This window comes from Panicum virgatum, chromosome 2K (genome assembly GCF_016808335.1).
Source record: "Panicum virgatum strain AP13 chromosome 2K, P.virgatum_v5, whole genome shotgun sequence".
Lineage (NCBI taxonomy): Eukaryota > Viridiplantae > Streptophyta > Magnoliopsida > Poales > Poaceae > Panicum > Panicum virgatum.
The window spans coordinates 33973307-33994163 of NC_053137.1; positions in this window are offsets into that span (position 1 = coordinate 33973307).

Sequence of the window (20857 nt, forward strand, 5' to 3'; positions counted from 1 at the left end):
ACGGTAAAAATCAATGTGCTTCAGGTAATGTGCTTCAGGTCATCTGAAAATGATGGATAACTGCGCCTCTCTCGAGCCACCAGGCATGCAGTCCGTGGATGGTGGCCGGTGAAGAATACATAGCTGAACACTATGACATCAGTATAAAGAATCGTTGCTTGTATGGATGTTTTTCTTACAATCGTTGCTTGTTGCCTTGCCTCTTTAATAGCACACTTTATCTTAGCTTATATCATCTATCATCATTTTATAAAGGATTTGCATAAAATTTCATCAAACATCATAATTGTGTGCTATATGTGTTCTTTAGCATTTCTGTAGTAGTTGACTTGGAGGTACAGTACAGTACTACATCAGTAGTTAGTTATTTACTAGTATACTAATGATATATTTATGAATTATGTTATAATTGTAAAGACACTACTACCTATTTTATTGAGACGTGCCATCGCAAACTTTTAAATTTATCATTTATTAGTCATTTGTGCTTTTGTTGTGGTGACTTCAATATAAATATGGTATGAGAATGCTGTCGAATTTTAGCTGTGGTTATCTCCATTGCGCAGGTATGCCCCACCTAAAATTTTGGGTGAGCTACAACACTGGATTCATTCATATTAGTCCAAGTCATTTACAAGTACATAAAACAACTGATAATAAAGTACTTCAATTTTAAATATGCTAAACGTACCAGCTTATTCGGCCGCTCTTCATAATTCTCAATTTCTCATCTTCATCACATATGTACTACTGCAACTTAAGATATTGCTGTACAAAAAGATGCAAAGGGCATATGATTTGCACTTTCGCTACGTTGCGTGCTAGTCATCCTTGCACAAAATACTCCACTGAAGTAACATTTGACCCACATTTGTCTAGTTTCATAATCTTCATAAGAAATTAATTAAATAGATTGTTCTCCAGCCCATATATTGTTTCTAGTTTCAGAAGTCTGCACAAGATGATGCCCCGCGTTACGATGTCTCGCGCGAGTCGCAGCGCGCGGTTGCTCTCCGGAGAGCCCGCCGCCGCAGAGAGACGAGCCATCTGGTCCCCAATGCTGACGTTTTGAGAGATGAAAAAAGAACCTGCTCCAAGCTGCTGCTCGATATCAATATAGGCCAGCCCATCGTCATATATAAGATGAGGATATATCATGGTAATTAACGTATTGGACTCCGAGGGTGTGAACCCTGGAGATAGCTAGATGAGATCGAGTTGATAAGTAGGAGTTGTTTCTCTAGATGTTTATTTTTTAGCTACACTACTGGATTTCGCCGTGTGCCCGCAGTTTTGCACACGGCGACGTTCTTAGCACACGGCGAATTACGGGATTCTAGTAGTGATAGTGTCGTATGTACGTGCATTTTGTTTGAGCTTCTAATGGACACTTCCGTCCCAGCTGCATAGCAGCGGTCAACTGTAACAGCTGCTATACGTTATACATTAATTAATTTCAATAAGAGGGTGCCTATCTGATCGAAAAACGATTTGGATGTGCCGCCCAGGGATAATGATGAAAAGACTGTCATTCCAGAGCTAGGGCTAATAATCGTCACTCTATTAATTATCGTCCAGTGTGTCCTGTACGTTTAGTTGGGCGGTGCCCTATCTATGAGATTCGGTGTTAACCTGTACTCGTCGTTTAATTAGTTGGGCGGTGCCACTATCTATGAGATTCGATGTTAATCTGTATTCTGTACTCGTCCCTACTTTTCTGAACAGGGTCTCTGTCGTGCTACAATAATGCGATTATCGCAGTTCGTTAGATGTCTCTTTTAGTACGGCAACCGCATTCATAACGACCGCATACACGGGAAATCATTCCCTGCAAGGAATACATACAGGGAAAATCGACCATGCACGTATGTATATATAGATGCCTTGTCCAAGAAGAATCACCACACTACACACCATTTTCAGGATCTGTCCAAACTCATTTTCATGATTGGAACTAAACTATGGTGCAGAATCCCTCATTGGTTTTTGACATTTGTCCCGGCCCGTATTGGATCCCGGAATAATGAAAGCATTAGTCCTAGATCCAACGGCTATGGGACGGTAGGGAGCGAGGGGCCTTTTGTCCTTTGGTGACTCCAACTGAGAATATAAATGAACCTTTAGTCGCGGTTGGAGCTACTAACCAGGACTAAAGACCTCCACATGTATTAGTTCTGGTTGGTGATCGACTCTAACCGGAACTAAATATATTCACGAGTGCGGGCTCTTATTTTTTATTCTCCAACCCCTCTCCTCTTTATTTATCTCCAGCTCCTCTCTCCCCCACCCTTATCTCTTCTTTCCTCTCCCCTCCCTCACCATCTCCTCCCAGCCAACCTCAAGCTTCCTCCCCTTCCCTCCATCAGCTTCCCTCCTCCCCCTCCCTCCCTCCCTCCCTTCCTCCCCGGTGTGTGCTTGCAAATATGTGATGGCCTATATTTGGCTAACTTCCAACCAACGACATACGCAAATAAAGAGGGCCTCACAATCATTTGCATTTGCTCGATTATATTCTTCCGCGCTCCCATACCTTAGCATTTGCTCATATGCATGTTGCTGCATGTTTTGTTTTCAAAGAAATAAATATTGAAAGAAATCTTCAACTGCATGAAACTACAGGTTTAAGCCGTCTTATCACAAAAGTACTGCTTTATTGACAATGGTCACACAACATATTTGAACCCATTACAAAAATATAAATTCAGCCTTAGCTGTATCACATCTTTTGGAGGACTAACCACGTAGTTAACAAATTGTATATAGATGTCTTTGAAGCCATGGTTAACCTATAGAGGAACAAAATCCATTAAGATGCTCCGATCCATGTGTGTGTTTGAAAATGCTACATGCACTACTATGAAAAGGGTTTGTAGGGACGGGTATAAAAAGCCATTTTTAGGGGCGGGTACCGCTCCCCTGCTTTCTCTATGTAAAAATAGTTATTTGCAGGGCGGGTAGGGGTGACCCACCCCTAGAAATGGGTTTCCAGCCCGCACCAATTTGAATTTGAAATTTTTTAATTCTATTTTCCGCTATTTTTTGACATTTTGGATTCCTATCAATTTTGATCTATTAAGCTAGTTTGCGATCGAGACATGGAATACATTTGATATAAGTACTTACCTAATATCGTTAGAGTACATCAATAAAGTGCACAATGAGTACATGTTTTTCCCTATTCCCTAGGATCGCTTCTAGATGTGGCACGATGCTCTTGATTGTGCCACTCACGAAGTCCAATATATTTATCTTCCATTGCGAATTATTGTGCTTCGTGAAAATAATTTTCCCCTCGCGTTGACTACATCTTGCAGAATAAAACGGCATAAATTGTCGATTGGAAGTTGTTTCTTGTGGAGCCGGCCACTGTGCATTTCCAGATGGATCCATGTTAAAATTAAGCAAGTATTAGTTATAGTAAAAAATAATATACATATATGCATCTATCCCTAGAAAAGAGTAGCCCCTTACACGTTCGGGATCAGTAGTTGGAGGGTTATTCGGAATGAAATGGCATAAATCTTGCGAAGTTGGCCATGGGATTCAGCCACCTCCGATCGGTGGCTGGCACGGAGGGCCTCCTGCAGCTCCGCCTTCAGGCGGGTGATTTTCACCGTGGCGGCGGCGGCGGCGCGCGCCATCGCTTTAGTCGCCACCACCTCCGCCTCCGCAACGCGGCGGTTGGCCTTGCACAATTGGGAGTCAAAGCCGGCCCGGGCTTCCTTGATCTTGGCAGTGGCGTCCAATGCTGCCGCCGACGCACTCTCGCGTGCCTCCCGCTGGGTGGCCGCCACCCGCTCGTTGGCAGTCGTAGCGGCGACTGCCTTGGCGAACTGTCTCCTCCCGGCGAGACAGATCCAGAGCACGCTTGTTCAGCATCGTCTCCCTGGAGGTGATCTCCGCCTCCTTCTAGAGCCGCCACTCCCTCTCCTGGAGCGTGGCCTCCTGCTGTCGGAGTCGAGCCCGACCCTCCTCCAACTCCACGAGGTGGGCGGCGAGGCTCTGCTCACAGGCTGGAATGGTGCCCAGCTCCTCCTCCAGGCATTGCTCCCGCGTCGCCTTGACTTCTTCGTGACGGGCGGCGTCGATCAGAGACAACTGCACCTGCTCGTTCCGGCGCCGAAGGTCCTCCTCAAGCATCCGGAGATCGCACTCCCAGGCCACCTGCTGAGAAGACGGATCGCCGAGCATGGCACTTGTCGCCTGGAGGCCGCGCAGACCATGGAGCGCCGCCTCCACTGCGGAGATGACCTGCGCCATGGTCAGAGGTGGGGGTGGCGCCTGGTCCCGACCCGATGCATCCCTGGCGTCATTGGTCCCCCGCGTCTCGGCGCGGCCGGATGGGTCTCGGAGGGCTCCGTCTCATCGGCGGCGCCCGGCGGTGCCTACGCACTCTCCGGCTGGAGTGCCAGCACTGGAGAGGCTGCAGTCACGACGGGGGGGGATCGACATGCCCGAATCTGCGATCTCGACGCTGACCATGGAGGGAGGCGGAGACGACGCCACGGCCAGTGTCGCTTCCCTTCCTACTGTGGTGGAACCACCCAAAATAAATTGGATTATTGCGCTAACCATCATTGCAAAGACAACTCTGATCCAACTTGCACGTACCTCAGCAGTTCCTCGAGTAAACTCTCAATTAAAGCCACGAAAACTGGGATCGAATAAGCAAACCTCATATGAAGGCGAGTCCAGAGAGTACAACAACATGCATTTCATACACCACAGAGTCTTGCAGCAGAATTTAAAATTATTACAGACCAGTTCTGAAAGTAAAAATAGTAGTACTACAGAAGTCTTATCTACAACAGTCCATCAGAGTTCATTTATTCAGCGGAAGGTAAAAAGCACGATACTAATGCTAACATGACATCTCGAATAAGCCCATACGAGACATCACTCAGAAGGAGAAGCGTCAGCGCCAGCTGAGGATCCCTCCCACACTATAGACCAACCCGGAGGTAGAGTAAAAGGGTAAGTTAAACCAGCAATCATATCCTCAAAGTTCTCACCTGAAAAATAAAGCCACAAGCAAGACTGAGTATACTAATACTCAGCAAGACTTAATCGTCAACGGATATAACTTAGTCCACTTAACTTGACATGTATGGCTTTTTGGCTGGAGGGGTTTGTTTTGCCGGAAAGCAACTAGTAGTAGATCCTTACTTTCCTATTTTAGCTTTCATAATTCTAGTTCAATTAACCATTCTAGATAAGCATCTATCTCTAATCATCCATGTTGGAAACAATTAATCAACCATCAATATTCATTACCATCATCTTCCACTTGTTACTCTATGCAGCAGAAGTGTTAAGCAGTCTCATGTCGTGAGAGGCGGACGATTCGAATCGAGTTTGTTAACCTGGCCAGGGGAACCTAACACACACATATGGGGACCAAGTCACCCACATAATTTTTTCCCTTTCTTTCTAGTCCGTGGATCCGGGTCATCCCCCTCGACTACAGAGTAAGTCTACTCTAATAGACGCGTGGCGCGACCACCCTAAACAAGTTCAGAAGAGGATGAATGATCGTTCCACTCGCCGGACCAATCAGGTACTAGAGCTTACTGATTACCATATTCCTCGGCATGTGGTTAGTACTTTCAAACGCTTAACAACTTGTACCATACACTGCGACCTTATCCATTTTTCTCTCTACGACGGGGTCCCATGATCCCGTCCATAAGCCTTATATTTGCAGTATGTGGTAAAACAGTCAGATCCTATAATCTCGCGAGTAGTAAGACTACTCGACTTTTACCGGTCCTAGTTAGCGGAGCATCTAGTCGAGCTTAACCTCTAGTATCCAAAACATGGGTACCTAGGATCATGCATCTATGGTTTCGACCAACGCCTGAACGTAAATGCACAATAATTAATAGTACAACATAGATGGCATAAATTAAAAATATAGGCATTAGATGCACCGGGGCTTGCCTTCCTGGACACTGCTAGCCTTGGGCTCTTCCGAACTTTGGTTCGGGTCTTGGATCAGTTCAAGCGCATTCACTTGTGCATCAGCGGTGTCGGCCTCGTGCGTTGGCACCAACTCGTAGATACCGTCAGCGAGATTGGCAGTTTCTATATGAATGCAACAACGAATTTTGTTACAACATGATACAAACACATTTATTTCCTTCACTATAAAGTTGTAGTCCAACAAAAGATGGTTTGTTGTGGTGATCTTAGTTAACTTTATTTACTGGGCAATCGTTTATAGAGTAGTTCTAAACTTAACTTTACTTCATAAAATGAGCTGGGTGGCGGGTTTTAATGCTAATTAAAATACATGGAGTAATTTGACTATTTCAACTCATAAACTAGGAACAGTTTCTGTAGCTACAAAATTTATACAAGGTATTACATCTAATCAGCAACTTGCAGTAAAAATTTTAGACAAAAACAGTAAGGAATAAATTTATGAAAAATGCTCAAAATAGAATGTACTTAAATGAAGATGGAATTCTACAGAACAAACTACAACACTTATGAAGGTCAAAATTTCGTATAACAGACTTCACATGCTTATGAACGTACTATAAATTTTTCAGAATTTATCTAAGCATAAAACAGAAGTAATAAATTTGACAAAATTAAACTACATATAGCAAAACTAATTAGCACAGACAGTTCTGTTGTGTTTTTGTATCTTAAAATTTTCAATTATGAATATATGACCAAAACAGAGTTCCACAAATATTCTCAGATTTTTCTAAACAAGGGAACTATTTATCATAATTAAAGCCTTCTTAACAAGCATTAAATCAAATATATAGTTAAACAGATCTAAAAATTCCCAAACTTTCGCAACAGCAAGGTTTTAGTGACATCCATGGAAGGAAAATGTTTCATACACAGAACCTCAATATTTTTACCAGCATTAATACATTAGTAACACTAGTAGATCTAGGAATCTTGAAACTTTGACCTAGTCAATGGTGTCAAAAGGTGTTCAAATTTTTATCAGGTACTAGTAACACTGCAGGACACATTATAGCCAAAAATCACATGAAGTTAGTGAGTATAACTCCTAGAACATTTAAAGCCTATTTATTCTGAATATGTGCATGTAGCACAACTTGTATATATTGTTGCAAGGATTCCAAAACATTTGGATTTGTATTTTTTTGATTTTTCTACGAATTGTTACACATTTTCAAAGTTCACTAATTTGAATCTAGAAGTTCAAGTAACTTTCACGGTTTAGCCCCTGGAAAGATTGAAATCGATGCAATCCGGCGGCGACGGCAGCCAAATTCGGCGAGCTAGGCTCGCCGGCGGCAAGGGTTAGGGGGCGGATGGGCAAGGGAAACTCGAGAGCTACCTGGGGATACCTTGGGTTGGGGCTGGGACAGCTCGAAGCAGTGGGGCCACGGCGGGCGGCGGCGGTTCGTGGGTTTGCTCGCCGGCGGCGGCGCTCCGTCGAGGTTTGGAGGGGGTGGTCGGGCTCTAGAGCTTCAGCAAGGTGAGGCGAAGCTCGTGGTGGCTTTGGTTTGAGCAATGTGGGGCGGGATTGAGCCGGCCACGGCGAGCTCGAGCTCGCCGGCAATGGCGGGCGGCGGAGGAAGGGGAAAACGGAGGGGAAACCGCGCTCTAGCAGCCGGGACTCCTATTTATAGGGCTGGGAGCCTTCGAGGCGAAGCCAATGCGCCTTGGGGGAAGTCGATTCGGGTCAGGAGGACTCGACGGCGAGGTGGCGATCGACGGCGGCACGGGCAGGCGGTGTGTCGCGCTCCGCATGTTCCTGGACGCGTGCCCGCGCGAGGAGGCGCCAGGGAGGAGCGCCTGGTGGCAAACTGGGGGCGGCGAGGCCCACATGGCCGAAACCGGGGCGGGAAGTCGTTCCCCGGCGCCGGCGGCGTACGGACGCCGTGAGGGAGAGAGAAGAGAGAGATAGGTGAGGCAGGGCAGTTTTGTAAATATTTCGAAGTTCTGATTTCAGTTTCCTATTTTCAATTTTTCTCCCTCTTCTTAGTCTCAAAAGAAAATTTGTTGAATACCATTTTTGTTCAGTTTTTCAGGATCTACAACTTTCGTTTCAGTCACTTTTTCATTTGAGCAATGGTTTAGGAATTAAATTAAAATATTCAAATACTCCATAAAAGGCTTCAATTTGATTTGTTTAATTGGACTAAATTTGGGCCCACTTCCAATTGAGCACATGTCACTAATTGTACCTGAATTTTGTGTACTTTATTTTGGTGAGTTTATTTGTACTTTAAATATAGGTAGAACCTTCTTTATTTGCCCTCACAAAGTGAAATTAATATTTAAATTTGAACTTCATTTGTCTTTTGTTGCCATTTAATAATTGTTTATCCTCTCATTAGTTCCACTCTTGGCTCTAATTGTCAATTAGTGACTTTTAAACACCTAGGGTGTCACACCTACCGCTGAGTTCGTCTGCTGCACGGTGGACGTCTTGCCAGATGGGGGGCAGCCGGAGGCACTCCTGCCCCAAACCGTAGGAGACAGTGTAGAGGTTGTCACACGGAAAGAAACCGGACGAGAAACAAACATGGACCGGAACGTACCTTGTGGTTGGCAGAGGCCTCTGCCGCAACCGGCGAGAGTGGATTGTGGGTCGCTTCGGCGCGGGCGCTTTCTCTGGGGCTGCTGGAATGTTGGTGGCCATAGAAGTGCATCCCGGAGCCACGCCTCCAGCCGGTGGCGAAGGGGGTGAGGGCGATACTAACGGTGTCGGATTGCTTATCCAGCAAGTCCACCAGGGGTATGCCCGGCAGTAGATTTGTAGGTGAAAGGGGGATTCTGAAGCCAAGAGCTAGATGGTTGCGAGATGACGCTAGGGTTTAGACAGGTTTGGGCCGCTTGAGAGCGTAATACCCTACATCCTGTGTCTTGTGTATTGTGTGAGCTTGACGGCGATGAATGATCAGATGAGATGTTGTGTTTTCTATGGGTCCCCTCACGGCGCCTTTATAGGCCAGGTGCCGTGGGTTACAAGTATGGGAGGATATCTACTCGGATTGTTACATGGAATCAGGTCGGTTGAGATCCCTAGATATCCGGAATCCATATCCGCGCCTTGATCCTAATCCTCGGAGGAACCTTCTGACGTCCAGTCGAGTGCCTGTCTGCCGGGTAGTCGTGTAGAGCGGTCCTGGCCGAGTTGGTACCCAGTCGGGAGATAACTACTCGGCTGGGAGGTACCCGGATGTACCTCCATCAAGCCCCCGAGTGCTGAAGAGCTTGAGCCACATCTTAATGGTTGACTGGTTGTGAAGTTCTTCGATACTCATGATGATTCCTGTCTTCCTTCAGTCTTCAATGGGATGCGCCCCTGGGCACACCCATTGGGTGCAGCCCCCGAGCCTTGGAAGGTTTCGAAGAAGCTTTTCGAGGGTCAATAAAGAAGCCTTGTTTGTCTGATTTCCTGAGTTGCCTGAGCACTCAGTATGCCATGCTGCCTTGTCATTTTCCCAGTCATTCGTTAGACCAGGTCCACCTGACCCTGGAGTCATGGCGCCCAGCCCCCGAGCAGGTCGGCCGGCGGAGTCGCGGAGATACGCCGAGTAGTCACGGCGCCCAGCCCCCGAGATGGGTGGCTGGCGGAGTCGCGGAGACAGACCGAGTGGTTGCGGCGCCCACTCCCCGAGCAGGGTGACTGGTGGAGTCACGAAGACACGCCGAATAGTCACGAAGCTGTTGTCGGTCGAAACCCACCGGCGAGCAACGACGGGCAACACGAAGAGCCGGGAGGTTGCTGGTGCGCTGGCAGGCACTGCTCCCTCGTCGACGGCCCGCAATTTCCGTCACGCGCCCGGAGAATGTGTGAAAGCCGGGCGTGCCACCTGACCTATACCCGATCAGGAGGGTGTAGACGTGCTCCGAACAGTTTCCTGCATACAAAGACACGTGTAAACGTAAGTCCGAGCCGTGGTCGGCTCCCCGGGACGACTCTTGCATCGGCTTTGAAGAGCCGATCGAGTCCCGGTGTCAGACGGGATCTGATTGTATCCGGATATGATAAATAGAGCAAATCACTATAAAACTGCTTCAATCAAGTCTAATTAATCTTAATCCACGATGGTAACAGCTTCACTACTAGATCGGAACATCCTACACGTGACTAGGCCTAGCGAACGTAACAGACAACTAAACCACAACCTAAAACAGAGGCCTAAGAACTAGCAAGAGCCGATTCCCGGAACAATCCCTATCAAGGCTAAGATAAAGCATCTACTACGCCACCGGATCATCCAATCCGTTTGTAAGGCCTAACCCAGCAGATATTATGCCAACTCTTAAGATAAGAGCAAACCATAACAGATCAGATCTACTAAACATGAAAGAAGCAGGGTGTTGTCCCTGTGCAACTAGTTCTATGCGATAAGAACTAGCGAGAGATTGAAACGTGACTGCACAGAGACAACATGATATTCGCAGATGATAAGCAACAAAGCACAAAAGATCTACTAAAAGCCATGCTACGAACATCATGATAACTAGTACTACTCGCCATCAAAAATGCTTCATTACGAGTAATACCAAAGGTAAAAGCAAGAACAATACTGCCCTGATCGCAAGAAGCGATCAGGGCAGCATGGCACTTACTTGGTTGAAACCCTAGGATTAGGGGTGGCGATGCGCCGAGAATTGTTGTTTGTGAGTCGTGATGACGCTCTCCTTATGAATAACAAAGGATACATATTTATAGTCCGGAGACTTGGGAAACAATCTAAACTAATCTTGTCCCGATTGGACTCTATCTCTAATCTTGAACTAAATCTAAGGATACACGGCCAATGTGGCCCATATGCTCACGCAGGAGCCGATTTACAAGCCTTCCTCAATCTTCTGCTTTAAGCCCATCTTGCTTTCGGCCCATAAATTAACCCTTGTTAATTTATGGCGATAACACATGCCCCCCTGGTTTTGGCAACGATAGTTCCAAAACCAATCCGTTGCTTCATCTTCCCGTTAATGCCCATTAATCATACTGCAACCACCAAGGAAGACGCAACATCTCTGCAACTGGCTCCTCGTAGAATGTGAAACTGCCGATCCATCTTCTATCTTCTTACTATTTAACCTCCCTCTGCATCGGCTCTTCTTCACAGCAAAACTCCATCTTCTTCCCAAAGCCAGTAGCACAGAAACCACCCCAATCCTCCAACGGCCATGGCCATCTCTTCCTCCTCCAGCTCTAACTCGTTCGGAGACTCTTCTTCTTCTTCCTCTTCCCCTTCTTCTTCTTCTTCCTCCCTCTCGGCCTCCTCCATCGACTCTATCCCAGAGAGCCGAGAGCCGACCCCTGAGTGGGACCCAACAGTGGCCTACGAGGCGCTGGCTCCTCTGCACTGGGACGCAGAGGAGTTCGACTTCGGGGTCGCCTCCGAGGAGGACGAACCCATGACCGAAGGAGAAGACCTCTGACTCCTGTTCCAAGAAGAGTCGGAGAAGGACAAGGAAGAAGACCCCTCATCGGACGGAGCCGACTCTTCCTCGGAAGAGGAGATCAACTCCCCCTCCGATGACGACGAGCCGATGGGCGGAAAGCCCTTCCAGTTCCTCGGGTCCTCCGAGGAGGACAGCGAAGAGGAGGTCAGCGGCGACGACGGCGGCTGGAGCGACTCTGGGTCTGAAGGCGGCAGCAGCGCCTTCAGCAGCGACGACGGCGACGACGACGGCAGCGACGACAACGGCAGCGGGGATGTGCCAACTCGAAGCCCCAAGCGTCGTAGGTACTAGGTACCTACGAACAGTAGTAATACCATAAGGGTAGAATCACAAAGCCGAAGGATTGATTCCTTTGTAAAATCAGCTTTCCCTGTAATAAACTTTCCTTTAATGAAATCGAGTTCCGTCAATCTTGTGTGTCTTCATTTACTTTCCCAAAAAGCCGATGGCAACGCATCAGGCTTCCATAAATATCCAAGAATAATACTTCCAGTCTGAACCAAACTCGACGAACCCTCAAATTCGAGTGCAATTCGAAAACCAAACTCTACAAATCCGAGCAAGAACTCTCCAGGCAGCCGGAATTCGAACCAGAATCTCCAACAACCAAACCCTAAGTCCACAGATCTGTGACCATGGCGGATTCTGCAGTTCAGACAACAAGCTCTAACGATGCGGCAATCCATGGCCTGAAGGTAATATTCGGCCTAATCTTTTAGTTTTCTTCAGCTCACTAAGCTTCTGAAACTGAAACTCTGAAACATGACACCAAATGCATATTTCTGAACTTCTGAACTTCAGGTGTCAGACATCCTTCTGCCGCATCCCTCCAATCCAAAATCTTTCCATCTTGGCCCACAAACCCATGAAACCCCCACAGATTTGATCTCTTGTGAAGCAAATAGGATTCCTTTTGTGAGCCAAAACATCGATTTGAACCTCTGGGCCGACTGCTTAAGTGCCTGGCATAATCCACCTGAAAGCTGGATAACATGGTATAACAGAGTAGCAAAAACCCACATGCCTTTGTGGCAAGATTTGAGCATAGCCGATGCACTTAGCCTATCACTGTCACCCCTTGACAAAGACGAAAATCTTCTAAAAACCATCGGCTATTTCTGGTCTGATGCTCTGAATTGTTTCCTTTTTGGTCACGGACCCATGACCCCTACTCTGCTAGATGTTGTCATGATCACCGGACTAGACATTAGCTCTCCTAATCCTGCTGCTCACAAAATGGCAGAAGTCCCCTTTAAACTTTCTTCCAAAGTCAACTGCACAAACTGGGGTACTTACATGAGTCAGCACATGAAAACAAAAGGTCCAGTGACTGAGAAGGAACACACAGCATTCTTAAATCTTTGGCTAGAGCACTTCATCTTCTGTGGCCCTTCTTTAGCTCCAACTAAGAACTATCTCCCCTTGGCCTATCACCTGGCCCATGGTAATCACACTGGCCTAGTCAAACTTTTTCTTGGAGAAACATATAGATATCTCCACTTAATGACATCCAATCTGCTCAACCACAAGAAACTGAGAACTGGAGGCCCTTGGTGGTTCATTCAGTTATGGGCACAACTGTACTTCCAGCATCATATTCCCAACTTCCAAGGCCTGACCAAGAACTCTTTCCCTGATGAGAGTGGCAAACCAATTAGATGCACAAGCTATGGCCAAGCTTTATTCAGTCTCCCCAGCAGTAAACTGAACTCAATAGATGCAGCAAACTGGTTCAGAGTCTTCTACAAAGGACTAGATAATCCCCTCTACTTCCCATTTACTGAATCTGAATCCTTCGAAAACCCAACTGCCTTTAGATAACTTTGCCGATGACGACAGCACTCGGCATCTGTATTCTTTGATGATTCGACCTAGCTTCCTTCCTGTTGGCATCAGCACCTCTAATAGAATTATCAAGCCAGGCTATGAATCTTACCAGCCAGTCGTAGCAGCTCGGCAACTTGGTCTAGGACAGGTCCCTCCCCACTTCCATATTCACCACTTGGTGGAGAGCAGAGCCGATCTGCCCGATGGTCTCACCAGTTCAAGATGCTACAGCATGTTTGATGACCTCCACATCCCAATACCAGCCGATCTGTTCTTTATCTCTTCATCAATCGGCTTTGATACTTGGTGGAACATGTGGAGAACTCATGTCTTCAGAAAAGCTCTAGGACCTCGACTGCAGCAAATCGATCCTGAATATGTAATCCTTGAGGAAGAGGTACTGAATTTGTGCATTTTATTCTTCCTAAGTCCTCTATCCTTTTCTCTTGGTTAATCCTGCTCATCCTGTTAGCAGCAACAAGATGGCCCAAAACCCATGACCAGTACTGGGGAACCATTTCACCTTCTTCCAACTGCTCCTGATGTACTTTTCTGCAAAGGATCACCACCAATGAAGAAAGTGATAATGACTGTCCAGCCAGACTTACTTCAGTCGGCTTTCAAATGAAGACAAACTTCTGCAGTAGTTGCCCCCGAGTCTTGACCAAGAAAAGGAAGATGATCACCAAGCGAGTGATCAAGAAACCAGTACCAACTTCTCCGAGCCCATCAGAGTCCAACACCAACCAGGTAACTCATCATTCAAGAACTTCTTCTTTATTTCAGATATATATACTCTGGTTGACTGTAATTCTATTTTCAGGATGCAGCTGAAGAAACCTCCAATGCAGAAGGCCTGAATCAACATGAGACGACTGCAACTCCTGATGCACTGATGGATATAAACGAAGAACAAGCTGATATAGTCGATGCTCTTGATGCTAATACCAGCTCTGATAGGACGATTGCTCCTGAACTGACCAACACTTCTTCTCCAGAACAGGTGACATTACAAAACCAATTCTGAACCAGCCGATAACTTCATAAATGCACCTTGTTCTAACTCCAAAGATGTCCATAGAGCTTTGACATTTCAGGTTTGCTTTCCTTCGACCCGGCATTAATGGGTCTGATTGTCCCTGGAGCAGAAACATTATCTCTGCAGCAATCGGCTAACTTGACACATCAGCTTCAACTCATCAAGGATCTTCTATCCGCTCCAATCACCGCTCTGGTTGACGATTCCAGCAAAATAAAGAACATCTTCGAGCAAATAGAATCCCAACTTCCAGAGCCATTGCAAATCAAGCTCTGGTCGGCCAGCAACCTCCCATTCTTTCGGATAGAAGTCAGTAAAGCACAACAAAGGATGGAAGCACGTCGCTCTCAAACTTCTCTGAAAGCTGACATTACCCAAAAGTGCAAGGCCCTCAACCAGAAGAAGGCAACTCTAGATATCAAAGCTGACGTGTCTGCCAACGTGAACCGACTCAACCTTCTAAAGAAAGAACTGGCGGAACTCGAAGAAAAGGTCCGCACCACCAAAGAACTCATCCAGGCTGAAGAAACCTCCATCGCAAACTCCAAGCAAGAAACCCAGGAAATAGGCAAGCAAATACAAGCAGAGTTTGCTGACATCAGCACCTTGAGTCGGCAGATAATCACAGGCGATGACAAGGATGACGAAGCGATCGTAGCACGAGCAGACGCCGTCCGTACTGAAGCCATCCATGCCATAGTGGAATTCCTGAACCAGTAGATAGGCTCAAGAGAGAATTAGTACCGCCTGTTAATTTGAGACTTGTAACTGTTCTTTTAAAACGTCTTAAGTCGATGGTCACACATCGGCTGTTCGCTTTTCATATTTTTCACTAGCCAACTCAAAGTGTTGGCCTGTCATGATTTTTCTTTTTCTTTTTTTTTTCTTTTTTTACTGGCCAACTCAACGTGTTGGCCTTTCATGACTTTTTTTTACTGGCCAACTCAACGTGTTGGCCTGTCGTGATATAGCCAGATGGACGTCATCGGCTTTCATTACTCGCCTTCCCACATGCTCGGGAAATACCTCTTGAGATGCTGACCATTGACAGCAACAGGAAACTTGACACCGTCCAATTCCTCGAGCATGTATGCGTTCCCAGGCAAAACCTGATCAACCTTGTACGGCCCATGCCAAGTTGGAGACCATTTACCAAACTTTTTGTCTTTAGTTCCCAATGGCAATACCGCCTCCCAAACCAAATCTCCAACTCGGAAATCCTTAGGCTTGACCTTCTTGTTGTATGCACGGGCAACTTTAGCTTTGTTCTCTTTGATTTTTTCCAGCGACCAAAGCCTTAGCTCTGTCAGGTCCTCCATGTTATCTTTCATCAAGGCTGCATACTGTTCGGCAGATAGATCATTCTGAAACTCAACACGCCTTGATCCAGCCGTGATTTCTCATGGTAGCACAATGTCCTGGCCGTAGACTAGATGGTACGGCGACGTCTTGGTGGACCCATGACATGAAATACGATATGCCCACAAAACTTCTGATAACACCTCATGCCAGCGCCTAGAATATTCATCGATCTTTCTCTTTATGAGCTTGATAAGGCTCTGGTTGGATGCTTCAGCTTGTCCATTAGCTTGGGCATAATACGGAGATGATCTGATCAGCTTAATCCCCATGTCATCGGCAAACTTTCTGAACTCCTCTGATATAAAGACCGATCCTCCATCGGTCGTAATGGTCTGAGGGATCCCAAACCTATGAATGATGTGTTCTTTGACAAAGCTGATCACATCTCTCGATGCTACTGACCTCATGGGCACTGCCTCTACCCACTTTGTGAAATAATCTGTGGCAGCTAATACCCATTGGTGACCCTTGCTAGACGACGGGTTGATCTGTCCAATCATGTCCATGCCTCATCCTCTGAATGGCCAGGGTTTGATGATAGGATTAATCACTGATGCTGGCACTATCTGAATTTTGCCAAACCTCTGACATGCTTGACACCCCTTGTAATATTTGAAACAATCTTCAAGCATAGTGGGCCAGTAATAACCCGATCACCTAATCAGCCATTTCATCTTATGAGCCGATTGGTGAGTACCGCAGGCTCCTTCATGTACCTCATGCAAGAGCCGATTTGACTCTGAAGGCCCCAGACATTTGAGCAGTAGTCCTTCCAAGGTCCTGTAGAACATGTCATCCCCTATCAGAACATACTTCATGGCCTTGAGTCTTATCCTTCTGGGTGCCCCCCGAGCCGAATCCTTCAAGTAATTGAAGATATCGGCTCTCCAGTCTCCGGGTTCTAGAAACTGAACCTCCACATCGACTCCATCGGCTGCTTCCCTGTACCCGGAAGCCATCTGTGCCAAATCATTGGCTTCATTGTTCAGAGTCCTGCGTATCCAGTGGAAATTGATGTATCTAAATTGTGACATCAACTCACGGCACTGCATCCATATTGAGAAAAGAGCCTCGCTCTCACATCTATATTCCTCTGTGAGCTGAGAAATCACCAATTTTGAGTCCCCAAAAATTTCCATCGCCTCTGCTCCAACTTCAAGGAGTAGTTCCATCCCTTTGCGAATGGCTTCATATTCCACCAAATTATTGGTGCGTGAGGCAGTCATTCTGATGGAAAAAGAATATGTCGCCCCACGAGGCGAGACCAACAGAATTCCCACACCGCACCCATCATCACAAGCCGATCCATCAAAGAACATAGCCCAAGCACGAATAAATACTGTAGCAATATCAGTGCTGATCCTGTCCGCAACAAGATCCGCCAGTGCTTGTCCCTTGACTGCTTTTGCAGGCTGGTATCGGATATCAAACTCTGACAATGCAAACATCCATTTTCCAAGTCGGCCTTTCAGGACAGGAGCCGACAGCATGTGCTTTATGACATCTGATTTGCATATAACAATTGTTTCCGCCGAGAGCAAAATATGACGAAGCTTTGTACATGTAAAGTATAAGCAAAGGCAAAGCTTCTCGATTTCAGGGTACCTGGTCTCGGCGTCTAACATGCGTCTGCTGAGGTAGAAAACCACCCTCTCCTGGCCGTCATGCTTCTGAACCAACACTGAAGCAATAGAAGTGTCACCCACGGATAGGTACACATAAAACGGCCTATCATGCTGAGGAGGAACCAACACTGGAGGCTTTGACAAATATTCTTTGATTTCATCGAAAGCTTGCTGTTGTTCTGCCCCCAGCGAAACTCATCATCAGATTTGATCTTCACTAGACCCATGAACGGCTCAATGCGCCCAGACAGATTAGAGATAAACCGTCTGACAAAGTTGATTTTACCGATGAGCTTCTGCAATTCTTTCTTCGTAGTAGGTGGCTTCATCGTCTTCATAGCTTCTTGACTCTTTAGGCCGATCTCGATTCCCTGTTCATGCACCAGGAATCCCAGAAATTGACCGGCCGATACACCGAAGGCACACTTCTTTGGGTTCATTTTGAGCCCGAACCTTCGAGTCCGCTCCATAACTTGACGCAGATCTTCTAAATGCTCCGCAGTTGACTTGGACTTGACCACAACGTCATCAATATAAATCTCTACCAGCTTGCCGATGAGATCATGAAAAATGTAATTCATAGCACGTTGGTACGTTGCACCGGCATTTTTCAGTCCGAAGGTCATAACCAATTACTCAAACAAGCCAACTGCACCTGGTACTCTGAACGCAGTCTTGTTCACGTCCTCTGGGCCCATGAAGATCTGGTTGTAACCGGCGTTGCCATCCATAAAACTCATCATTTTGTGGCCAGCAGCGGCATTGATCAACGTCTCTGCAACAGGCATTGGGTATTCATCCTTCGGAGTTGCTCTGTTGAGATCTCTAAAATCGACGCAGACACGCCATCGGACATCTTTCTTTTGTACCGGCACCACACTGGAGATCCATTCTGCATACCGGCACGTCCTGATGAACCCAGCATCCAGCATCTTCTCCACCTCTTTCTTAACTTCTTCTAGGACTTCGGCCTTCATCTGACGTGCTGGTTGCTGAAACGGCCGAAATCCCTTCTTGAGCGGGAGCCGATGCTCGACGATGCTTCTATCCAGACCGGGCATTTCAGTGTAGTCCCATGCAAAACAGTCCCGATACTCTTTCAGTAATGCAATCATCTCCTCACGCAAAACCGGATCCAACTTTTTGCTGATAAATGTCGGCCGTGGCTTATCCCCAGAACCGATGTCAACTTCTTCCAAATCGTCAGCTGACGTGAACCCGTATCCTAGTTTGCCGTCGTCTGAGAAACCAGCTGCGAACGCAGGCAAGTCTTCATTGTCTGCAAGATCAGCGGCAAACACAGGGAGATGATAAGAAAAATTATTTGGCCAACCGCATGGGCTGGCTGCCTCTATACTTCCATTATAATTCGAAATCAAATAGTGGATGAGTGGCCAACTGCCAGAGCAGGCCATCGTGTGTACATGATGTAACAATTCCGAACCCAAACAGGATTTTCCTATTTTTTGGGGCCGATCGCCGGGATCAGCCTCTCTATTTCTATTACATCCCGTGGCATGCCAGGATGCATTTACTCTGTGAGGCCAGTGGATAAGACCAGTCTCAATCCGTTTTTTGTCGCCTCGATCCGATCACAGTCTTCAAGGGCGATCCCTGAGATTGGCCCTTGTCCTTCTGCATCCCAAGCATGCATATCCGCGACGGAGACTTCGCTGGAATCGTTTGCAGGGACCACTTCTACTTCATCACCGTCCCATTGGACGAGGTACTGATGCATTGTGGAGGGGATACAACAGTTGGCATGAATCCAGTCCCTTCCGAGCAGCACCGTGTACGTACCCTTGCTGTTAACGATGAAGAACGATGTCGGTACAGTCTTGCGGCCCACTGTCAGTTCCACATTAAGAACCCCCATTGCTTCTGATGGTTGTCCGTTGAAGTCATTGAGCATCACGTTGGTCTTGATGAGATCAGCAGAAGAACGACCCAGTCGGCGCAGCACAGAGTACGGCATCAAGTTGACTGCAGCGCCAGTGTCGACCAACATCCTATTCACAGGCTTGCCGTTGATGAAGCCCTTGAGATATAACCCCTTCAAGTGTTTGTAGCTCTTCTTCTTGGGCTTCTCGAAAATGATTGGCCGTTGGCCGAGATCCAGCTGCGCGACGGCCAATTCCTCCTGTTGGGGTGCTCGAAACTCCAACGGGAGCACGAACACCATGTTCACGTCAGCCGATGGCTTTTCATCGGCTTTTGTCTGCTTGGGGCGCCACTCCATCCTCGGGGGGCGCCTCTCTTCCCTCTGCGGTCGCCTAACTTGCTCCACGAGATCCGGACGCGCTTTCCTCAGCACGTCAAGATACTTTGCTTCTGCGTCTTCGAGGTTGCGCAAGCACTGTATTCTGCGCTTCTGCGACCGATTGAGCCCGTCAGGACACCACCGTGGGCGATGGTACCTGTCTTCTTCCTCTAGCTCTGAATCACCTCCGGATGGGCGCCCCACATGGTCGTCCTGACGTGTTCTGGGCCCCAAACGCCGGAACACCGATGTCTTGTCTTGTTGATGCCCTCGAGGCCTGCACTCCAAGCAATCATCTATAGTAGGTAATCGGCTCATGCCGGAATTCCAACAGTACCTGAAGAACGGGCAATGCTAGTGGTCGCGTGTAGCCTGGCGCCTGTCCAGTGTCCTTCCTGAGCGGTGCTCGTACTCGTCTTCCTCCGATTTGTATCGGCGGCGTAGCTGATACTGGTACTGGTATTTCTCCAGAAGCCGATTAGAAGCTGGAAGCTGATTGCGGATGTGACATACTTGCTCTCCAGTCACATGCTGCTGTTCCAACTCACGTTCATCTTGTGGCCGTTTGCCAGAAGCGGCCTCTCTCCTCTGCTTGTTATAGCGGCGCACAGGTCCCACCATGTTGATCTGGAATGCTAGATCCTGGCCTTCGGATCCGAAGTCTGACAGCTCCACAACGTTAACCAGTGGGAAGGGCTTCGTGTCAACCTTCATGGTGTGTTGAGCCAGGATCAATCGGCCTTGTTCGATAGCCGATTGGATCTGTCGACGCAGCTCCTTGCATTCACCCGTGGCATGAGTGAACGAGTGGTGCCATTTGCAGTACAGCCTCCCCTGCAGCTCTTGTGGCGTCGGTAGCTTGTGGTTCTCTGGGAGCTTCAGCTGTTTTTCTTTGAGGAGCAGGTCGAATATCTGCTCTGTTTTGGTTACGTCGAAGTCGAAGCCCTTCACAAGCCCCTGCTGCTTGATCCACTTGCATGGGACAGGATTTGCCCCCCGGGTCCACTCTGCCACGGCTACTTCTTGCTCTTCGCCAGAGTCGTCAGATTCCTCAGCTTGTACCATGTTTACATGGTGCTTGAACTTGTCCTGGTACAGCTCAGGATGGTAATGCTCGTACGCTGTAAGCTTCTGCACCAGGTGAGCCAAAGATGTGAACTCCAACTGGAAAGCCGCATCCTTGATCGGCTTAGCGAGTCCCAGGGCAGCCAGATCGACTGCCTCCTTCTCTGTGATGCGTGATGAGTAGCATCGGTTCTTGACCTCCCTGAAGCGCTGTATGTACTCTGACACGGTCTCTCCTCGCTTCTGCCTGACTTG